This window comes from Astatotilapia calliptera, chromosome 7 (genome assembly GCF_900246225.1).
Source record: "Astatotilapia calliptera chromosome 7, fAstCal1.2, whole genome shotgun sequence".
NCBI classification, from domain to species: domain Eukaryota; kingdom Metazoa; phylum Chordata; class Actinopteri; order Cichliformes; family Cichlidae; genus Astatotilapia; species Astatotilapia calliptera.
This window is the reverse complement of record NC_039308.1, coordinates 26,253,035-26,276,502: the sequence shown is the minus strand read 5'-3', so window position 1 is coordinate 26,276,502 and position 23,468 is coordinate 26,253,035. Positions and strand designations below refer to the sequence as shown.

At 42.2% G+C, this 23,468-nt stretch overlaps 1 protein-coding gene across 4 annotated transcripts in view; it reads right to left on the bottom strand.

Moving 5' to 3' along the window:
• Window positions 1-23,468, bottom strand: part of exd3 (exonuclease 3'-5' domain containing 3) — a 52,010-nt gene that overhangs the window by 1,333 nt on the left and 27,209 nt on the right. The gene's annotated exons all lie outside the window — the stretch shown is intronic.

Below are 23,468 nucleotides of genomic sequence, written 5' to 3'. Positions count from 1 at the left end.
GACATTTTTATGATGGTGGAGGAGAGCTCTGACCAACATGTCAGTTAAAAAAAGAAAACATGTAGTGGCGATTAAGGACACAGTATGACTCACACTCATCTAACCAGGGATCACTGAGCACTTTAGATGTACATGTGTTGACAACAATCAGGACGGAACTAAAATTATGGCCATAGGCTCTCTGAGTGACGCAGAAAAACAAATGCTTTGCTATGTAGCAGGCTCGATTACAGTAATGCTCTGATAGAAAAATGTTTTGCATCACCTATAATTGATTGAGAAATATTCAAAGCACATTACACCAGTTCTGAAGTCTATCCACTGGCTGCCTCTCAATTTCCAAAATTATTTTCTTTTACTTGATGGATTCACTCGTGTATATGAACCAGCACAGGGTCTCAGGTCCTCCACAACCTGAAAAGTCTGCCAGAGGAGCTGAGAGCAGGTGGAAGTCATGAAATCTTTAAACACAGACCTACCTATCTAGACAGGCCTGGCTTTTAACTGAGCATGTGCTACTGATGTCACAAACTTTTTTTTCTTACCATTTTATCATTTTGGATGTTTACTTTCCATCACATTACTTTATTTTTATTCACTGACTGTTTTTTTTTTTTCAAATTGTACATTTGATTCTATTTTATAATTATTTATCTTCTTATCTTTATTTAAAATTTTTCTATCTGTGTATTTTTTCTTTAATGTTATTTGCACTTTTATTCCAATTATAAGCTATTTATATTTTTTATTTATTTCTTGCTGTTTTGTCTTTAAGTATTTAAAATGGCTCATTATCACATATGAATTCATCTTTATTACTAATGGTTATTGCCTTGTAATCAGCTTCTCAGTGATCTGAGAAACACCTGGAACTGCACTACACTGCATGAGAAATACTTTGTAAATGAAGCTTGACAGATCTGATTAACTGGTTGAATAAAAACAACTTTTTTTTTTATTGACTAACAGTGATTATTCCCTTTGAGAGAAGCGGAGCCAATTTCTGACAGAAAAATGACAGACATAACAGACATCTACTCCCCTCACTCTAGGTGTCAGGATATTTAGATCTTTTTTTTTTTTTTTTTGGCTTAACAGGTTGATATACATTTAATATACAGACAGATGACATAAAAATAAACTAAAAGTACAGTGCAGTACCGTGTCACTCCTAACCCAGTATATGACACAGGATAATGATTACAGACTACAACCTAGGTTGGCTTCACATTGTAATGACCCAAAATACTTAAAACATCACCTTACCTAAAGTAATAAAAACCCACCAGAGTACACAGTAAATTCTTAAATGGCTAACCTTAACAACCGGCTTTAAAACACAAAGTTGCAGACCTATGTTAAAACACGGGAAAAGTACAGGTCTGATAACTTGCGTTGATCTACTCGCACACCAGCAAAGACACATTTTTCTCAGGTTCTTGCTTTGGTGTGAAAGGCCATAAGTGTTACAGAACGATCAGATCTTTGTGTGTATAGACAGTGTTAACACCTCAGTAGCATTCACGTGTTCGCATTATAACGTCCTTCCCTGATAAATGGAGAGACATTAGTGGCCTCTTGTGTGCCGGCCCCCAACTCAAAGACAGACACATGCACACATTTGTCTGTAAAACATCCTGACAGCATGTCAGTGCTAAAAGCCTTGTCAATACATCAGGTCTCCGCCCAGTAAACAGCATTCTACTTAGAAGTGGGCTGTAAATCAAACCACTCGCACAAGAGTGATCCTTGACTAGTTCACTTAAGGTTTGCCTCTCTTCACCTGGGAAAATTCAGGACCATACACCCACTCAAAACAATAGCAAGTCATCTCATTTGTGTGCACATGTAGAGCAGTGTTAGCCTTTGTGGTGACAGAGGGCATGCAGGGAAAAGAGGGGAAGAAACACTGGAGGTGTGGGAATAGTAGAGGTGTAACCATCTGTCTTGTCTGTGCGAATGAAGCTTACTTCTCCCTGGCTGCATGCATGAACTCCTCTTTGTATGCTGAATTACACGCATACACAAAACCACGTAACATGCAAAAACACACACACACACACACACACACACACACACACACACACACACACACACACACACACACACACACAGATAAAAATTAACCGCACAGATAAAATACTTCACAATTTGCACAGGCTACACTACACTGAGCATACAAACCGCATGCACACAGATGCTAACAGCACATACACATGGTTGACACATACGACTGTGGCGGCAGCCAGGAAAACAGACCGAGCTATTTGCTCAGCTCAAAGTTTCCCAGAGTTGAGCAAGCCAGAACCTGCTCTGAACTCTCAAAGCTAAGCCACGGACGGGCAGGCACACACGCACATCGTCTCACACACACGCAACCTGGATGAAAATAATTCTATAATTAATCAGAGATCCTGCAGAGCTCTGTTAGACAAATGAGCTAAGTACAAGTGATTTTCTTTTTTCAATTTGTCACATTAGCAGATGTGCTGATAAGAAAAATGACTCTCCGACAGCTGGTGTTTCTTTATCCTACATCATTACTTAACTAGCAGAATTTTCAGGTATGCAGCTGTCACACAGGGAATAGGCTTCATCAAACCATTTCAAGTACAAAATTCAAAAGGTTCTTTATTGTCACTGTGCGGTCACACAACGAAATTCTTAAAGCCAGACAGTATTTAAAACACAGACAGACACACAGTAAATAAACATACGCAATAAAGAAACCTTAAAAGGTGCCAAAAACATACAAAGTTGACTCTGCTCGTTTGGACACGCTCGTTTTAGACACGGCATTATTCTGCAGGTTAGTCAGACACCATGACTTTATTTTCTTGTTTGGTTTTCAAACAAAAGGTGTGAAGATGCAAAAGCTCGACACTTACTGCAAATCATCAGAATCTCCCTACAATACTGGCTATACTAAACTGGAATGAGGAAATATTTTGGGAGGTGGGGGGCTTTTTGGTACAATGTCTAATAATATTTCAATACTAGCTTTAGCATGCCACTAGGCTCTTCTACTTAAAACCCAGACGAGTGACTAATGATCAAAGGACCACCAAAAGTGAATTTGGCAATTCATAAATTTTTTTTTAAAACAATTTAGATTTTTTTTTAAATTGAAAGCTCTAGAAAGTTTTAGGCAGGTACTACACTGAGCTGCTCTGGCCTTTGTTCCATGTTTTTTCGGGGAATCTAAGGCACTCTCACAGTCTGAACGTCCCTTGCTGGGACAACAAAGCCATCTAAAGTCTGATACTGTGTTTTAAAGGACGGGATGTGGTGGGAAAAAAAAGAAAAGAGGAAAGAAAGTGAGGACAGCAGAGAGGAGGTGGTGGTGGAGGTGGTGGTGGGACTTTTTCCCCTAACGTGCTCAAACACACACACAGCACTGGCTCTGTATGCAGCTCCCATGGGAAAATCCTAGACCAATCTCAATAGGCGGTGCTTTTAGGGCTGATGCCGGTCACATGATCACAGCAGCCAATTGGACACTAGTGATTTGATTCAAATTGTGGTAAGTCAGGTAAAGGACAGCGTGGGAACTGGAGAGGAGAGGAGTGAAAGGGGAGCACAAACTGCATCATCATCTCCCTTTGGAAAGGTTCTCGCTGAAGTCTTTATGTAAACTTCAAATCTGAGTAAAGGTTAAAAAATACTTAAAATTCCACCGTCCGAGGTTGCTGTGGTCTAAAGCATATACGCTGTATGTAAGAAAGGAACTTTTTTTCCTCTCCTTTTTTTACAAGAAACTTAAAAACTCTTCCCAAGGAAAGCAAAAGAAAACATTGATGACCAGAGATTCATTGTTCCCACATCTGGGAAGTTCTGCTCTGTTTGAATCCCCTGTCATTTCCTTGAGCAGACATAAAATATTGTTACTCCTGTAAGATTATGTAGATTTATTTTAAGTTGGATTTTATGCTGATTTTGGAAACAATCTGACTCAGACTGCTGTAGAAATGTGAGATTGATGAGCAAGCAAAAGCTAACAGACCATAGTCCCAAGGTCATGCTATGCAATGGGAACCCATCAGACAGTCTCTTGATTTAGCTTCCAAAGGCAACTGTCTATTTTCTGACTGTCTAGCATAAGCAGTCAGTTGGTAATTGTCTGCAAATGACAATAAATAAACAAATAAATACAAATTTAAAAAAGCTAAATCATCACCTGAACACAGCTGATAGGTATCTAATGAACTTCACCCCTCATTTGCTTTCCACAGACTGTTTATCTGCAATCAACCAAAACCTGCTGAAACATGATTTGTCAATGGCACTAGGACTACAAACAGACAAAAAGGAAACCAGGAAGTTTTGCCAACAAAAATTGCCCTTTATCTACACATTCTGTTTATGAATGTCGTCAGAGAGTTTGCACAAGTTCGTGACAGAAGAAAAGAGTGGAAACACTTTCATTAAGCTGAGAAAAGACCAGCAGAATTTTAGTGTTAATCATTAAATGAAAATCTTATCATTGAGGGTAAAATAAAGCCTGAGGCACTGTAACGCCATTTACTTAGGTGGTGAGAAAAAAAACATACACTCTGACAATATGATTTCTATTAAATGATCAAATAATTAGTGAAGGCTTTATTTAAAAAATGTACTTACAAAGAGAACAAGTTGCTCTGGACTTTAATTTTTGTGTGTGTTACCACAATACACCTGATTAATATGAAGGGAAACTGATAAATATTAGTGAATTATGATGGTTTGTACAGAGCCTGTTAATCAGAACATGGGCATAAATTACTTAAAATGAAGAGAATAAAGTGCATAATTACATGGAGATAGAGCGAAAACGTCTGAAAACAAGCAGTAAACAACAAATAGTAAGTCCAGCTGAATTAACACTGACTTAAAAAACAGAGCAAAGCACATTTTTGGATTTATATGTAGGTATAATGCATATTTATTACATTGCTATTGTTCCTTAAAACACACCTATTACTTCATTTCAATTTCGTAGACAGATGCCCAAAAACTCTTCCTGTATACTACATTATCTAAACCTCTAAGGATTGTTTCTCTACTGCTGCAGCATGAGGGAGATACTGCAGTGACCCGTTAACTTTACTTTCCCACAGTATCCTGCGGGTGTCTGGCCAGTATCTCAGTCTGACAGCCTGAGGTAATTACCAGCTCTCCTAACTAACCACTACCACCTGACAGCAACTTGAACTTGGACCACAGCAGAGCCTGCCCGGGCTTGACATCACACACACCTTCCTCTGACTCACCTCACCCCTCTCTCCCTCTCTCACACACACGCACAAATTTATATACGCCGCACAGGCATGGAGAAGATGTAAAAACTCACATGGAACTCATAGACCTTCCCTGAGTCATCTTGCACCCACTCACTTCACCTGCATGACGCACAAATTATAGAAGTCTTTCTTAATGTTCCCAAGAATACAAATTACAAAATATGACATGACTGTGGTAATTGTGCTCTTAACTGCATCTTGAGCAGAGTCAGAGCTCAACAGATGCCAAGTGCAAAAAGGTCAAAAATAATAATAGAATTTAAAAATTTCCCCTGTAAGATCATCTTCTCAGGCACCTCGAAGGTCACTGCTGCTGACTGTGTGCTCCGTGACTTCACTACAGTAAACGGGCCCAAATTTCCTGTGGAGGATGATGGTGACGCGAGACGCATCTCCAGTTTTCAACGGAAGAGTCTGAATTTTTCAAGTCCAGAAAAAGCTCATCATTTAAGGAGTGCAAACAGAAGTGTGCTCATCAGGGTTGTTAGTATTATTATTATTATTATTATTTACAATTGCATTATTGTGAATTCATCCATCAGCGCAAAACTAAGGGAGTTTTAGTGTAATCTTCAAAGCACCTGCACTTCTCTGTGGTACTTGTTAGCCTGTCATGCAGGACTTTTCGACCACACCAACAAAATGTTTTTGCCTCACCAGCTCTAGTCCCCATGAGAGTTAGTCATCTTCTCAAAATGAAACTCAAGTTGAAGAAACCCCTTTTTTACGACAGTGGAGGAGATCAAGCATGCAAACTTTGTGATCACAGCTGGTAACAGCAAACAGTTTGCACAATTTTGAGGACATGACTTCTTTAATTCAGATTTTAATTTAATTACTGACAGTTAAAAAGTTCATTTTAGATGCCCTATGCTCTGTATCTCAACTATAATGATAAACACAAAGGGGATACTCCCTACCTACTTAGCTTGTTTTTAAATCTTTCCAAACAGGTGTGCCACATGTTCCGATCTCAACTATTATTATTCTTTTGGCTGTTCCCTGGGAGGATCTACTGCCATCTCATCCTATCCTTGCACCCTCCTCTGTCACCCCAACCCTCTGCATGTCCTCATTAACTTTTTTTTCTCCAAGACTGCTCCTTGTGCTCGCCTCAGTTAGTTGTTTTAAATTATACCGGTTTTAAACGGCCAATAAAACCTAATCTATGCTTTATTCATTAAACCAATTCTTGTTCAATTTTAGATCATGTTTTTACAGCATATGACTGAAACAATACATCTTACTATAATGTACATACGTTTGTCCACAATTCCTACCACTTGCTGCCAATGTGTTAAATTACCTTTTTTTGTAGTCCTTGTGTACCATTTAATAGTTTTTCTTTCTGTTTTATTGCATCACGATAAAGTTTGCATTAATGTACTTTTTTTTTGTACTTTTCTTGACAATATGTAAAGCAGGGATTCTCTACTGCTTGTTTAGTCAATCTCCGTCATTCCTTTTAGTTCTTGTTTCAATCTCATGTCAACTTTGTTTCCCCACATTTGACCATTTTATCACCTTCCACTTGGTCTCAACAATTTATCTTTTACTTCCTTCCCTCTTTTACACTCTTAGTCCATCTTCATTAGTTCTTTTAAACGAGGTAATGCAGTCTTGCAGATAACGGTCTATCACACAAACAGCACATGCTTTCTCTTGGCACTGCACAGTCAGCTTGTTCTGTTCTTCTTCTTTAAAAAACCCCCGCATTCAACCTCTACCCTACACACACATATATATATATATATATGTATATATATATACACACATATATATATGTATCCTTTTCAGGGTCGCGGGGGGCGCTGGAGCCTATCCCAGCTGTCATAGGGCGAAAGGCAGGGTACACCCTGGACAGGTCGCCAGTCTGTCGCAGGGCTAACACATAGGGACAGACAACCATTCACACTCACATTCACACCTAGTGACAATTTGGATTAATCAATTAACCTATCCCCACAAGCTGCATGTCTTTGGACGGTGGGAGGAAGCCGGAGTACCCGGAGAGAACCCACGCAAACACGGGGAGAACATGCAAACTCCACACAGAAAGACCCCGGCCTGATGGTGGAATTGAACTCAGGACCTTCTTGCTGTGCGGCAACAGTGCTAACCACCGTGCCACCGTGCTGCCCTCCTACATATATATATATATGTATATATGTATATATATATATATATACATATATGTATATATATATATATATATATATATATATATATATATATATATATATATATATACATATATATATATATATATATATATATATATACATATATATATATATATATATATATATATATATATACATATATGTATATATATATATATATATATATATACATATATATATATATGTATATATATATACACATATATATATATATATGTGTACACATATATGTATATATATATATACACATATATATATGTGTATATATAGCTAGAGATTGACGAGGTACAACACAAATGCTACGGCAAGGAGGAGTCAGGACGCCAGGTCAGGGGGGAGATATCATCACCCCCACCCGAGATTGGGTACATAGCCCCTAGTGCGATAGGAGAAGGATCGTTGAGTGCGAGAGGAACTGACCTGAAAAATAGGATCATGGCCAAGCTTGAAACCTGGATCCCCCGTAGCCGGTTACCAAGATTACGTGAAGTACCCTCAGAAGGTCTGCTAGATGATGTTAATGCAGCACTACGGGCAATACCTACAACCACGATTACCGACACTAACAAGCTGATCTACAATACGGCAGCAGTGATCAGTGAGATGCTTGGCTACAAGTTGAACAGCCACAAGGGGCAGTACCCTCCATGGAGAAGGAGGCTAGAGGGCAAGATCAAAGTAGCACGGAGGGAGGTTAGCCAACTAACAGAGTTGCAGAAAGGTGCGACAAATAAGGTGCCTAAGAAATACAGCAAGCTGTCCATACCTGAGGCCTTGGAAACTGCCAAGCAAAGACTCACAGCCTTGGCCAGCCGCTTGAGGAGGTACACCAGAGAGATAGAAGGCAGGAGAATAAACCAGCTGTTCTCCACAGAACCAGCAAAGGTGTACTCTCAGTGGCAAGGGAACAATAAGAGAACAGCACCACCAAGGCTGGAGACGGAGCAATACTGGAAGAGCATATGGGAGAAGGATGCAACCCATAACGGCAATGCTCAGTGGCTAGTGGATCTGAGGGCAGACCACAGCGACCTCCCTGAACAGGGACCAGTAACCATCACAGTGGCAGATATCCAAGAAAGGGTCTCCAGTATGAAGAGTTGGACAGCACCAGGGCCCGACATGGTTCACGCCTACTGGCTGAAGAAGCTGACTGCACTCCACGAGCGTCTGGCAGCACAAATGAACCAGCTGCTAGTTAACGAGAGACACCCGGAATGGCTAACTGAAGGCCGGACGGTCCTGATCCCCAAGGACCCCAAGAAGGGACCGGTCCCCTCCAACTACCGACCAATAACCTGCCTCAGTACTACATGGAAGCTCCTGTCAGGCATCATATCGGCTAAGATGAACAGGCACATGGGTCAATACATGAGCGGGACACAGAAAGGAATTGGCAAGAATACCAGAGGTGCAAAACACCAGCTACTGGTAGACAGAACAATCAGCCGAGACTGCAAGACCAGACTGACCAACCTGTGCACTGCCTGGATTGATTACAAGAAGGCCTATGACTCAATGCCCCACAGCTGGATACTAGAATGCCTAGAATTGTACAAGATCAATGGGACCCTAAGAGCCTTCATCAGGAACTCAATGGGGATGTGGCGTACAACACTAGAGGCCAACTCCAAGCCCATAGCACAAGTCACCATCAAGTGCGGGATCTACCAAGGAGATGCTCTGTCCCCACTGCTGTTCTGCATAGGCCTGAACCCCCTCAGTGAGATCATTAACAAGACTGGCTACGGATACCGACTACGGAACGGAGCAGTTGTCAGCCACCTCCTGTACATGGATGACATCAAGCTGTATGCCAAGAGTGAACGAGACATCGATTCACTGATCCACACTACCAGGCTATACAGCAATGACATTGGAATGTCGTTCGGACTGGAGAAGTGTAGTCGGATGGTAACAAAGAGAGGGAAGGTAGTCAGAACTGAGGGGATTGAACTACCAGAAGGCAACATTGCAGACATAGAGGACAGTTACAAGTACCTGGGGATCCCGCAGGCAAATGGGAACCATGAAGAGGCCGCTAGAAAGGCTGCAACCACCAAGTACCTGCAGAGGGTCAGGCAAGTCCTGAGGAGTCAGCTGAATGGTAAGAACAAGATCCGGGCCATCAACACATACGCCCTGCCCGTGATCAGGTACCCTGCTGGGGTAATAGGCTGGCCAAAGGAGGAGATAGAAGCCACTGACATAAAGACAAGAAAGCTCCTGACCATGCATGGAGGGTTTCACCCCAAGTCCAGCACCCTGAGGCTGTACGCTAAGCGGAAGGAAGGGGGCCGGGGACTGGTGAGTGTCAGCACCACAGTCCAGGATGAGACAAGGAACATCCAAGAATACATTGGGAAGATGGCCCCAACTGACCGAGTGCTCAGTGAATACCTCAGGCAGCAGAAACCCAAGAAAGAGGAGGGAGACGAGGAACCATCATGGAAGGACAGGCCCCTGCACGGTATGTACCACCGGCAGATAGAGGAGGTGGCTGATATCCAGAAATCCTACCAGTGGCTGGACAAAGCTGGACTGAAAGACAGCACAGAGGCACTAATCATGGCAGCACAAGAACAAGCTCTGAGTACAAGATCCATAGAGGCTGGGGTCTATCACACCAGGCAAGACCCCAGGTGCAGGCTGTGTAAAGATGCCCCAGAGACAATCCAGCACATAACAGCAGGGTGCAAGATGCTAGCAGGCAAGGCATACATGGAACGCCATAACCAAGTGGCCGGCATAGTGTACAGGAACATCTGTGCCGAGTATAACCTAGAAGTCCCGAGGTCAAAATGGGAGATGCCCCCAAGGGTGGTGGAGAATGACCGAGCTAAGATCCTGTGGGACTTCCAGATACAGACGGACAAAATGGTGGTGGCTAACCAACCGGACATAGTGGTGGTAGACAAACAGAAGAAGACGGCCGTAGTGATCGATGTAGCGGTTCCGAATGACAGCAATATCAGGAAGAAGGAACACGAGAAGCTGGAGAAATACCAAGGGCTCAGAGAAGAGCTCGAGAGGATGTGGAGGGTGAAGGTAACGGTGGTCCCCGTGGTAATCGGAGCACTAGGTGCGGTGACTCCCAAGCTAGGCGAGTGGCTCCAGCAGATCCCGGGAATAACATCGGAGATCTCTGTCCAGAAGAGCGCAGTCCTGGGAACAGCTAAGATACTGCGCAGGACCCTCAAGCTCCCAGGCCTCTGGTAGAGGACCCGAGCTTGAAGGATAAACCGCCCGCAGGGGCGTGCTGGGTGTTTTTTTTTTTTTTTATATATACATTTTTTAAATGGGACTTAATTTTAATTTAATTTTAAATCCTGTTATTTTAATGTTAGATGGGCTACACATCAAATGATGCATTAGATAAAACAATTGGCCTACTAAGTTAATTGGTTAATTATTATATCATTGTTGGAAATCTATTTCCAAACTACTGCTAAAAGCTTAATTAATCAATAGGAAATTATCCTGCAAACAGTTCTAATAGTTAATTATTTGAATAAAAGGGGACAAAGTAGAAATTCACTGGCGCTGTGTTTTTTTAAATTATCCTGTGATATGAATATGAATACTAGTAAAGGGAATACTGGATAGTTTGAGCACAATCACATACATGACACTTCAAGCAATTTTTCTGCATGGATATGTTAATGTTACTGAAAGCACAGAACTGTATAGATCGTAGATGTGCATGTGATTATCATAGCTATGCTATAAGATACTTTTTATGTAACGGTAAGCACTTTCCTCTTCCTCCCATCTTTCTTTTGTTCTTGCGCTGTTGCCGAGGAGACAAATGGTGGGTTTTGTGGTGCTGTCACATGGCCAATTAAAGACAACTGGTTCTCCACAGTGCAGAGCATCCATGCCACCGTTAGCTGACATTTGTTCTTTTGAGACAAAAGTGGTGCTCCAAATGTTTTCCCGCCATCTGCTTAGGCAGCTTTACATTTACACGTGCTTATACACTAAAACCATCTCAATGCACTCATTTTTCCCATGCCTTCACTGCACCCATTCACGCTGATGTTACGACATCCACAGCTTTCCTCGACATGCGCTGACAGTTCTCAAACTGTCACTACACCCACAAACTCAAACTGAAATTCCACCCACTGAATCAACCAACCTGAACTATATCTGCGTGCGCATACACATATACAGTCTCGTCATGGGAGAGCCAACAACAGATTCCTTTGCACAACATCTAGTGTTGCCGGTACATACTTCACCCTCCAGCGTTCCTCCTCACCCCTCCTCTCACTTTTACTTTTTTTCTTGATGTAGAAGAACGCGGGGAATGTTATTATAATGCAGAGCGATTCATCCAGGACTGTAAATACTGTCAGCAGTGGTGGCTGCTGCTGCTGGTCTGGTCTGTTGTCTTCTGAACTGATTTGAGGAAATGAAGAAGAAAAGATTCTCCCACGTGCTTTTGGACAGTCAAGGCAATAGTCAAATTTGGAATTCAAATGGTTGCATAATCAGACATGAGAGTTCCTTATCAAAAAACCAATAGTGGTGCATTATGTCCTGTCACAACAGGATTTAAGAAAAGCTCTACAGAGTTATCTAACTTTAAGTGTCATCTCACATCATATTAAAGGACTGTGAAATATTACACAGATCATTGGTGGTGGAGACTTGCATACTGCCTGAGACAGAGTAGTCAGTAAACTGATTTCCCTTGCAATCTGATATACAAACTTCAAATTAGCAAGATAAAACTTACTTTAAAGGCTGCCCTTAACAGTCTTAAGAGAATTAAAGGTACTGTGTGTTTGTTTGCAAAGCTATTAGGCTTTACAGAGTGGAGGACTGGAGGCTCAAAAGCAGTTCTCTAAAAAAACAACAGTGTATAGTCCTGTGGTGATGCTAACAGATCTAATGCTGATTTGTGAAAGAGCAGGCCTCAATAGGAAATGAAGTGACAGCGGAAATCATGGCGAAGGGGAGAAGCATGAAAAAAAAAAAAATCCAAAACAAAACAAAAGACCAGTTTTTACATTTGTTTTACACAATTACAAAGAAGTTATTTGTACGTTACGACTTCTTGCTTGGAGAACAGCTGTTCCAAGTAATCTTGATAGTGCACTCAGATAACAGTAAACAAGTACAACATATAGATAGCGATCTGCAAAGCTGAGTGCAGACTCTAGGTAGTACCAACCCACTATGATGTCAGTCCTTTTAGACAAAATCAGTTTAAGTTATTGTTCTGTGTGAACACTTGTTGCATAATGTGGTCGCTCAGACCCAGGGCCCATGAGTAGTTGTAGACTTGTTTTACATCATGTATGTTTGCTGCACTGTGCTGCTGTCCTTGTGTTCTCCATGCTTGTATGTTTAGGCAAGTGGGTGTGTGCTAGCCACACCTGCAGCTAGGGCTGGGCCATATCATACCATTCACGGTAATACCGGTATAATGTTGGGCAATGGATAAGAAAATGAAATATCGCGATAGAATATGGGTAAAACGCGCATGCGCAGTGCCTTTGTTTTCATACACACATGGAGGAAAAACCTTGCCGGCGATGGAGAATGAGAAGGGCGAAAGCGGATCGTTAAATGAAACGGATGAACCAGAACTGGTTTGTAAAAATGCTGCAACTTCAGTGGTGTGGAACTGGTTTAGCTTTCGTCCATCAAATACACAACAAAGCACTATTTTTGGTAGAGCATGCTAGCGGGCCGTCGTTATTACCATGTTTTTTAGAAAATGCGGCACACTTAAAATCAATCCTTTGATTTTTCTGAAAATCGACAGTGCCCCTTATAAACCTGTGTGCCTTATGTATGAATTCTGGTTGTGTTTACTGACCTTGAAATGATTTTATGTCGTACACGGCGCTCGAAAATCTGTCAGACGTTTTAGTACGACTTTGCTAAGCTACGAACCTGCACCGCTTGATGGATTGTCGGAGCATTAAGGCTATCGTAGGCAGGAGCCTCGCGGAGTGAAACGTACTGTGCTTCAACATAATATTACCGTATTGTGTGTCTATAACCTCTAAGTTTTGTGGATATTATACATGGTTATGCTGAGGATATGTCAGCCAGTTTCCACTGGAAATGCATTTTGGTTAAACTGACAGCAAGGAATTTGCATTTGCACTGTAAAATTTTTATATAACTTTAATGCACATAAAAAACAGCTGCTCGTTTAAGTGAAAATACATTGATGTTTTTTTTTTTTCACTAATAAAGTTGTGGAGTTGTAAAGTATTTTGTCTAGTGTCAATTATACCGTCAGTTATATCGTTATCGCAAATTTTCAAATGTATATCGTGATAAATATTTTTGGTCATATCGCCCTGCTCTACCTGCAGCTAATGAAGCCTCGTCGGGGAGCTACTTAAGAGTGTGGCTGAGCACTCCTCGGCGCGGGATAGTGGTGTGAGACTCCACGTCAGTGTTCTTTGTGAGTCAAGTTAAACGAGTGAATGCCCGCAGTGGTTGAGTGTCCTAACGGTTGCTTCTTTGTTATTTTCTCCAGGAAAGAGCGTGGAAGACAAGAGCAGCAAGCACGGGGTGCGGGGACACATGGGAGCGGAAGAGCACGGAGCACGGACTTGTGGGTGGAAGACACGACACGGGAGTCAAGGGAACACGGGGATATATTATTCTGTGGATTATTTACACCACTGTAAATAAACGCACAGTTTATCATAAAGAGCTTCTTGTAGACCATGAAGGTCTACAAGAAGCTGTATGAAGTAAATTATTCTTACAGCATATGTCTTTAATGAGTTAAAAATCCTAATCCACATAGGGTTCAAAACTATATATACACCCCTATCGCAGTCACCATAATACTTGGTTATATGTCCCTTAGAACGTTTTACCTTGACCAGATGTTTTTGGTAGCTACCAACAAGCTTCTGGCATAATTTTGGATATCTGACAACTTTTCTTGGATGAATTTGTAGATCATTTTGTAGTTCATTTAAATTAGTTGGTTTCATGACCCCAGACCTGGCTTTTAACCATAACTCACAGATTTTCAGTAGGATTTAGCTCAGGGCTTTGGGAAAACCATTCTAGAAGCAAAATGTTTGGCTGCTCTACCCACTCCAAAAATACACATGTTGAAATGCGTTTCTCCTGTTGGAACACCCAGTGGTGCTCAAGTTTCTAGCTCTTGATCTAAGGGGAATTCGAAGAATCTGGAGGTAATCTTTCTTCATTATTCCATCCACTTTGTGCAATGTACCGGTACCAATGGTAGCAAAACAGGGCCACAGCATGATGCTACTACCATCACACTTAACAGTTGATATCGTTCTTAGGTTTGAAACTCTCTCCTTAAGTCCTCCGAACATACTTCTTGTCAGTGTGGCCAAATCTTACTGTAAAACTTCTCGAGAAGGCATTTGACTGAAAGTTAAGCTGACAGTTTGGGTCTTCTTCCAGAAGTAGCCAAAGTGGTGACATATCCAAATGACTTGTACTTGCATACAGTTGTTTGAATTGTTTGATCCAGGAATCTGGAAAATTTTGGAAAATTAGGCTTTTGAATGACCTTTCCAACTAGGGCAGTGTATCGTCACTGATTTCTAGAATCGATTCAATTCCGATTCACAAGTTACAGCGGTTTTATTAGAGACACGGCTAAGCGTTTTGCATTTTGCATAATTTTAAAAAGTTTAAATTTGTTCAATATTGAATGGCAGAAATTAGGTTTTCTTTTCGGAAGTAAGTAAAACGAAAAAAAAAAAACGTCGGCCGACAGCGCTGTAAACAACGGTAGACTTGTGCATAAAAAGCAAGCGAATAATGCAGAAAACAGACAGACAGGGAGAGGCAGAGAGAGCGAGAGAGAGCGCGCGCGCGAGAGAGAGAGAGAGAGTTGTGCATGAAGTGTGATTTTATCATGTTGGAAGCAAAACAGCAAAAGTAAGAGGGAATTCATGACGATGTTTATGTGAAGCGTAGTTTGGATCTTCTTTTGCTGCTGGTTCGGTCAATATTGTTTGGAGAGAGATAAAACTGACAGCTTTATGATCAGCGCAAAAAGGGCGTAAACACACACCGCGGACCCGCGGATCAGAATCAGCGAGCTGTCGGCTTTCAGCCCCGACCGTCAGCTGAGAAAGGCGACATCTAACTGATTCTGATCCGCGGGTCCGCGCTGTGTGTTTACGTCTTTGTGCAGAATCCGTGTTCCTGCTCTCATTTACTGTCTAAATCCTTGATCCATGTCAGAAAACCAACTGATTAAATTAACTCTACCAATTTTGGCAGGAAGACTGGTCACATGTCCACCCAGTATTCTACCAGGTGCTTGATGTTCAAGGTGCAACTTGCTATGAATATTTAACCAAACATTAGTGGGGGTGTATGGTATTTGAGCCTGTGTTTTGATGCTGTGTGGATTGGAGAAAATCCAAAAGAAATTAAAATGTGCACTTTTTGCATTTAATTTTTTAAAGTGCTTAAAGATCTTTGTTCTACAATCATTCCACCCCGAAAAAAAGAACACCTCAAAGAAATCCTCATCAATCAACCCCCGAATTGCCATATAACAAAACAAAATAACAAAATAACGTAAAGCAAAAATTGGGAAACGTGAAGTCTGAAGTCTTTATATTAAGGGCCATCAGTCAAACAATATTGTTTGCTCTGGGTCTAAACAGAGCGCGTTGTGTGTGACATCTGCTTTTGCGCATGCGAGCCGCTTTGAGGGTTCACACTAGAGCGCGTTTGCTGTCGCATTTTATTTGTAGTGTGAACGAGCAGACAAAAAAATCGGATTTGATCAAAAATTGAGCATTAAGACCTGCAGTGTGAACGTAGCCAAAGTCTGTGAATGAGGCACCGTAGGATGCTGCAGCATCCACTTTGGGAATCTGTGACTTAAGCTGTTTTCATGCATGAACTCCAAACAACGGCAGGAGAATCAGGTTGGGACAATGTCTGAAGTTGCCCTTTCTCACATGTGTCAAACAGTTCATAGGCAGCTTCACATGCTTTCTCATCGCTAAAAACCACTGATTTAGGAGAATGTGCTGCCTGTTTAGAGCAAACAACAGGTTAAGACGTGAGTATACCCGAAATTAGTCACTTTGTGCGTCGCTGTATCATCATCATCACACAAGCACAGTCATCCATTTATGCTTGCCATTACGGTACATGTAGTAGCTGCATCATTCTCCTGAATGATAAGTGAGGCCTTTCTGATAACACCTCCACATCATTGCTGATATAGGGGGTCAAAACCAGAAGCAAAAGCTGCAGAGTTGTTGTCCCCCCCCCAAAAGTGGCAAAAGTGGCTCAAAGGGATAGGTTACAAAAAACAAGTGGTACACAACCTGCAGAAATGGCGGATAGCGACAACAGATGACTAAGATCAACTTTGTTGTCCGGTGCCATCCTCGAGGTAATGCGCAGCTGGCATAAAATTGCCATTATATGGCAGCTAAGTGACTACTGTGACTTTATTTATTTTGGGATCAAAACATAACTGCACTACCAACTAAGTGCTTTTGCTCTTATTTTAACTTGAAAGAAATTTGATGATTCAATTTAAACTTAAAAGTCTTTAGTCCAAAAAATTTAACTGCTCATGTTCTACAACCAACTACATTTAATTCTGATGAACACATCAGGAACCCAGGAAATGGTTTGAGAGAAATGAAAAAGGAAAGAAAGACGATGGAAACGCAAAATCTGGTGACTCGGGAAAGAAATGAAAGAAAAGAAAACTGTCCTTAGGAAGGACTTTACTGGGATTCAAAAGGGCCAACTGGTTCATAATGAGATACTTTGACTGAGATGCTGACAAATATGTCATGTCATTAGTGCTTCTCTGACTAGTTGATAGCTGAGGTAGGGGTCCTGCATACTCGATCCAGACAGCAAGCTCAGTTAAACTACACAGACTATTTCCAGTAGTCTGAAGCGGGCTATATCCTGTTTTGGGCAACATGTGAGAAAGGACAACTTGGTTACGTGTCTATCTGTGTCATCATAAATGTTATCAGGACAGACATAACTCACAGTGGACAGGATATGGGAGGCTGAGATAAAGGGAAATGAAAGAGGAAAAGGGTTCAGGGTTAAGTGGCAATAATGAGGATAAGACAGGAGAATATGTGTATGTGTGAATTCAAACTCACTTCAAAGTGTCTCTTGGAGCCTTGTTCATATCAACAGGAGACATAGGAGAGGCCCAGGGCATTAGAAAAGCAGGGAGGTAGAGGGGGAGGTTGAAAAAGGAGGGTTTGGGTAGAAAGGAAGCAGAACATGGTTGCAAACAAAGGCTGAAGAGAAAGAGAGGACTGAGGTGGAGGAGGGCAAGGAAGGGTTAAGCATAAGTGGGTCGGAGGTGAGAGGTTGGGGTATCTGGGTAGGTGAGAGGGAGGGGACTCATGGTGAAGGGGTTCACCTCTAGTGTGAATGTGATGAGGTAAAACCAAAAGAAAGGACTATGGAGAGAGTTCCTGTGTCATACACCCTCTTTATTTCCACCCTTCCTTCCCTTCCTCCCCTCTGGCCCTCTGTCCCCTTCCCTCCCTCCACTGCTGCACCCTCTCTGCGACCGGCCCCGGCAAATTCCCTAGGGCCAGGGGCAGTCCCCTTTCAGTCTCCAGTGACACAGTAATTAGAAGTGTGGGAACTGAATCCGTCCCTCTCTCTGAGCTCCCGCACCCCTCACCACCCCCCAATGATCGCTTGCTCTCTCCTTTCGCTGGCCCTCACCCCCACACCCCCTTACCAGCTCCCAGTTCCCACCTGGGGAACCTCAATTTTTGCACCTCAACTCAAGCTCTCGATCTCAGGAAATAGCATCTACCTAAAGAAAGAGCTTTCATATGGGTTATAGTCATTATCATATGCATCTAATATGACAGATACCTTAAATTACGTACAACTTATAAATACGACAACTTTACATATGCCTCAGTTAGACCATTTTATTTCTATGTATTTATTAAAAACAATTTAAAGCACTGATTGACACTTGCCACCTGTGATCTTGATGGGAGCGTCGCATCACACACACTCACACACTCAAACCCATACCATTCATCCCCCCTCCCACCCCACCCCGTTTCACCCCCGCCTCCTCTACAGTCACATAGTCCCCTATCTCTTCGAACAGAGCAACGCTGTCTCTCCCGCTCTCCATCAAGCTCACCACCCCCTCCAACCCCCATTCGCTATCTCCACGGCGATAACCATGGGAACAGCAGCACTGTGGGAACGGGCCACCAGTTGACCAAAATAGACAGCAGGAAAATGGAGGGAAAGAAAGAAAGAAAGGGCTCCCTGCGTCCAAGGAGGCCCGTGAGTGTGCATTTCTGTGTGCACGTCTCGTATGTGTGTGTGGCATAGGAGGTCCATGGGATCATTCAGACAGACAGGTACTCAGGCACTCCACTCACCTCTGGTTTTCACCAGCAACAATGGGGACACTGGGTGGCTTGAGCTGTTACATTTATTCACAGATATGCGGCTTCGGTTTGAGATGGTGGGACATGCTGAGATGCTTGTTCTCCTCATAATTTTAACGGTCCTACAACTACTAGATAGCTGTGTTGCACACAAAAAGGCAACGCCCTAACCACAAACACCCACACCCAAACAGCACAGTATTATTACACCATCACACACCCAGTCACACCCACAACTATGCACCTCTAAAGGAACACGTGCAATCGGTCTAATGAATGAATGAGATTGTTGGAATGGTTGGCATTCAAATACTGAAACAAGTTTGTGAACTAAAATGAAAGTACATAAACAAAGGCACACATGTCTAATTACAGTCTCAGTTAATGTGAATAGCCAGAATAAGGCTACCATTATTGTTTACAGATTTAATTCATTTAATTTTAATTTTGTGTGTGGCAGGGGCAGGTAACCACAGCATAGCACACTTATAAGCAAGCACAAAACTACCACAGCTCATATTTTGTGTTTGCTATTTAGTTGTATTTGGTCCACGTGCATTGCTTGTGGTCTCCATTAAGTACAAATGCATGCACACACACACTCCTCTCTCTTTATGGCTTTAACGAAAATGCTGGGATGCAGTTCCGATGAGAAACATTAGATGCTGGTTTTCTTTGGCCTCCAAGAGAAGGAAATGGGGAAAAGACGCAAGTGGCGCATCATCATCATCATCATTTTTTTTTTTTTTACCTAATGTGGGCCTAATTTTCCACTCCATTTATATCCTGCATCTTTCTCAGCAGCCCTGACATTCAAGTCTTGACTTCTACACTCATCTCCCTAAATTTCTGTCTATCTCTGTCTGATTTCTCCTTTTCCTTCTTTCCTTATTCCACTCACCACACATATCCCTTTTCTTCTCCTTTCAATCTCTCCGCTCTTTTCCGATTTCTACTGATCTATCTAATCTATCCAGAGTGCCTCCCCCTTTGCCTTTCCCAGGCCAAGTAGCCTGACCTCTCCAGCCTTCTACCTCTTTGCTCCCAGGAGTGAAGGGGTGTGTGCCTCTGACCATTCCCATCCGACTAGCACTTTCACTTTTAATCTGACTGTGTGTGTAACGGAGGAGACAACAAAACAAAGAGAATGTGTGTATGTCCCAAAGCAAACAGAGTCTAACTTCCTGACAGCATCGCATCACGCAAACTGCATGCTTTGGGAAGAACCACTGCAAGGCATAGTTTGACGTTTTGAGGCCGAGTCGGCCTCCCATTCCAAAGACATAACACAATAACACACGCACACACAAGGAGTGAACAGGAACACAGCTCAGACATTTAAAAAACGTTCACAGTATATACAGGCCTCCACTGTGATTGTATTCACAGTTCTGCCCATGAGAATCAAGTAGAAACAAAACAGCAATACATCACCGGAGCGCCAACTTTGAAACACACACACACACACACACACACACACAGACACACAGAATACCGTGGTTTAGTTCACAAGCCACAGACGGTGGGGGGTTACCATCCATTATCTCTGTCTCCATGAGGTTTAAATTCAAGTGTTGACACAACTCATTCTCGGAAACAGCATTCATGCACACGCACAAGCTTGGACTAACACACAATGTCCACACATGTACAGGATAGATGAGGTTATTGTTGTGAAGATATACAGGCCAGTGGTTCCCATTCCTGCTGGTTTTCTGTGCTATCAACTAAGTCAACCACACTGAAAGTGCAGAAGAATTCATGACTGATAAAATTAAAAGCAGCTCTTGTGAAAGAAGTTCTGAAGCTCTTGCATCAGAGAGCACACAATCAGAAATTGTAATTTTTGGTTCATTTGTAGAAATCTGGTAAAGATTTTTATGGGGGGTTTTTTTGTCTTAACTGTTACAAAACTCTATAAACAGGAGACAGGAAGACACATGCAACTAGAGAATTTCAGTACCCCCACCCTTATGTGACACTAAGCACAGACAACAGACCACACACATTCATCATGCAGAGAGACAGCAATCATGAGCTGAACAGCAACTAAAATTATGCAGTTAGTAACCTAACATTAGGAAAATATAACAGGGAAGGATACACATAAATTGCTTCCAAGAATTCCTGCATGTCACAGGGGTTGTTGTAACTGTGAGCACAAAGGCGCCACGGTCATGGTATCTCTTTATTTCAGATATTGTTTTTTATCAACCACAATTGGTGACCCATATATGTGGAAACAATGCATTTGCAGAGAACACAGATGGTGATATGATCTAGTAAAATGTTCTCAATATTGTCTACAAGCCTTCCAACTTGAAAATTGGGTAACACTGACAAGTGCATGGGGTTAAGTAGTCTTAAATCTATAAAAGAAAAAAGCACAGCCTCCATGTTTACGATTAAGTTATTTGTCCCAAGTAATCCTTATATTATTGGCTTAAGCATCAAGCCTCCCTCTTAATTCACAGCAATCAGATCGCAGTGCAAAAGAAGCTGTAGTTTTAAAATGATCAGCAGAAATAGGTCATAATATGTCAAATTGCATGTGAGGAAGCAAGGTTGCCTTAAAAGCATGACTGTACATGTAGGGGTCACCTAAAGCTCCCGAAGTGGGCTTGTGTGCCACAGAGATATGATAATAACAACCTTAACCCTCTCAGCTATTTCTCACTGGCAGGCATTAGCGTGGCTGACAAGAGTTCTTTATCACCGTGGTTGGGTGCAGCACAGGCAGAATAAGCTTGGATGGCTTGCTATGTTATGGTGCATGTAGAGTGTGGGAGAATGATTTATGATTCACTAAGCTGCGAAGACCAAAGATCACATTTCACTATCGCAAGGGAAACCATTAAACCATGACCACAGACAGAGAGACAATCACACCAGCAGTATCTGGGAAAGGAAAGTGCAATTGTTAGCGCAAGTTCTCATAACATTTTTCTACCGTTACCGGTGGGACTTAACTTTTATTGATCAAAGAAAAGTATGTGGGTAATAGTTAAGGAGACCCAAGGAAGACAAATGCATGGGCACGTGTCATTTATGGAGAAATAACTTTTTTTTTCTTTTAAAAGGTTTTATCAATAAATCTTTGACCTACTTTTGCAACTGGTTTCTCTCAAGCCCCAATTATACTTGCAGCCTGACTTTTAACCCTTAAGAAAACACATTTTGTGTTATATAACAGTGTATTAAAATGTGATTTTAATGATGAAAGGTCCATTCCCTGTGTGGTATTGTGGTCATTAGCTGACCTAAGGTTTGTTATTATAGTGCAAAGAATTCTCTGTCCCTTAGGAGACTATTTAGAAGCAGAGGGCAATCACTCACAGCAGCACAGTCTGGCTGTGCAGCTACTGTGCTCTGCAAAACATGAGAAACTTCCTCTTTCTCTGTGTATGTTTCAGAGGAAGGCATCAGTAAGTGGTTCCCTCTCCCTGAGCGGCAGGGGAAAGTAGACCCTCTCGAGTGCCTCTTGGCTTCCCCACCTCCCCCATGAGCCAATAACGCAGTCAGACAGACACACACACACACACACACACACACACACACACACACACACACACACACACACACACACACACACACACACACACACAGTGTGGTTTCTCCTCTGGTGGGGAACATAAACAGGGCTGTCTGTCTGCAAGTGGAGAGCTAGTTCTCATGACATCACCACCCAGCAGGAATGCACTGCTCTGCCACGTCAAAGCCCCTCACACACACAAACGCTCGCACACATACACACAAAAGTACATGTTAAGTGATTTATGCACGTCCACATTTTCACAGGGAAATGTACCACATACAAAACATACACCCAAATGGCATTTTGAGCCATTTTCTCTCCTCTGGTATTTTCTTGCTGTGCAATTGTTTTTCCTCTCTCACTGCTCAGACATCCTCTTCCTCTGCATCTCCTCCCTTATCTTTATCACTTTGTTTTGTTCATTTTATCCTTGTAATTCCTCATTCCTATATATCTCCATTGCTTGTGCATCCCGTAGTGTCAGACCACACACAGACCACAGAAAGACAGATGAAGCCTGCGAAACAAAGACCCACGAAGCATGACAGAGAAAAGTATAACACTTGAAGATGGAGACGAAAGCATCATCACCTTTGAGAAACGTTGTGTGTATTTGTATGTGTATGTGTGTATGTTTTGGGGGGTGAAGCGGGGGGGACATGGGAAATTACGCACTACTTCATTGTATTGGTGTTTGGAGGAAAAGCCCTATTGAAGCTCTCCCTCCTTCCTTTTCACCTCTCTTCCTCCCTCACTAACTCTCTCCTCCCTTTTCCATCCCTCCATCACTTCCGGCCTCATCTTTTCCTTCCTAGCCATTTCCCCTTTGCTATTTTCTCCTTCTTATTACCTCTTCTTCCTTCCCTCTCTTCATCTCAGCCTGTCTCTGGTGTGTTTTCTCACAATTTCTCACCCCTTTACTTTTTTATCCTCTCCGCTTCTCCCAGGCTTTTGGGGAAAGCAGGGGCAGGAAGCAGCTTGGCTCTCAGACAATGGAACACATCAAAATCAAAAAGCAGCACCAACCTCACCAACTTCTCACACACACACAAGCAGAGCAGGA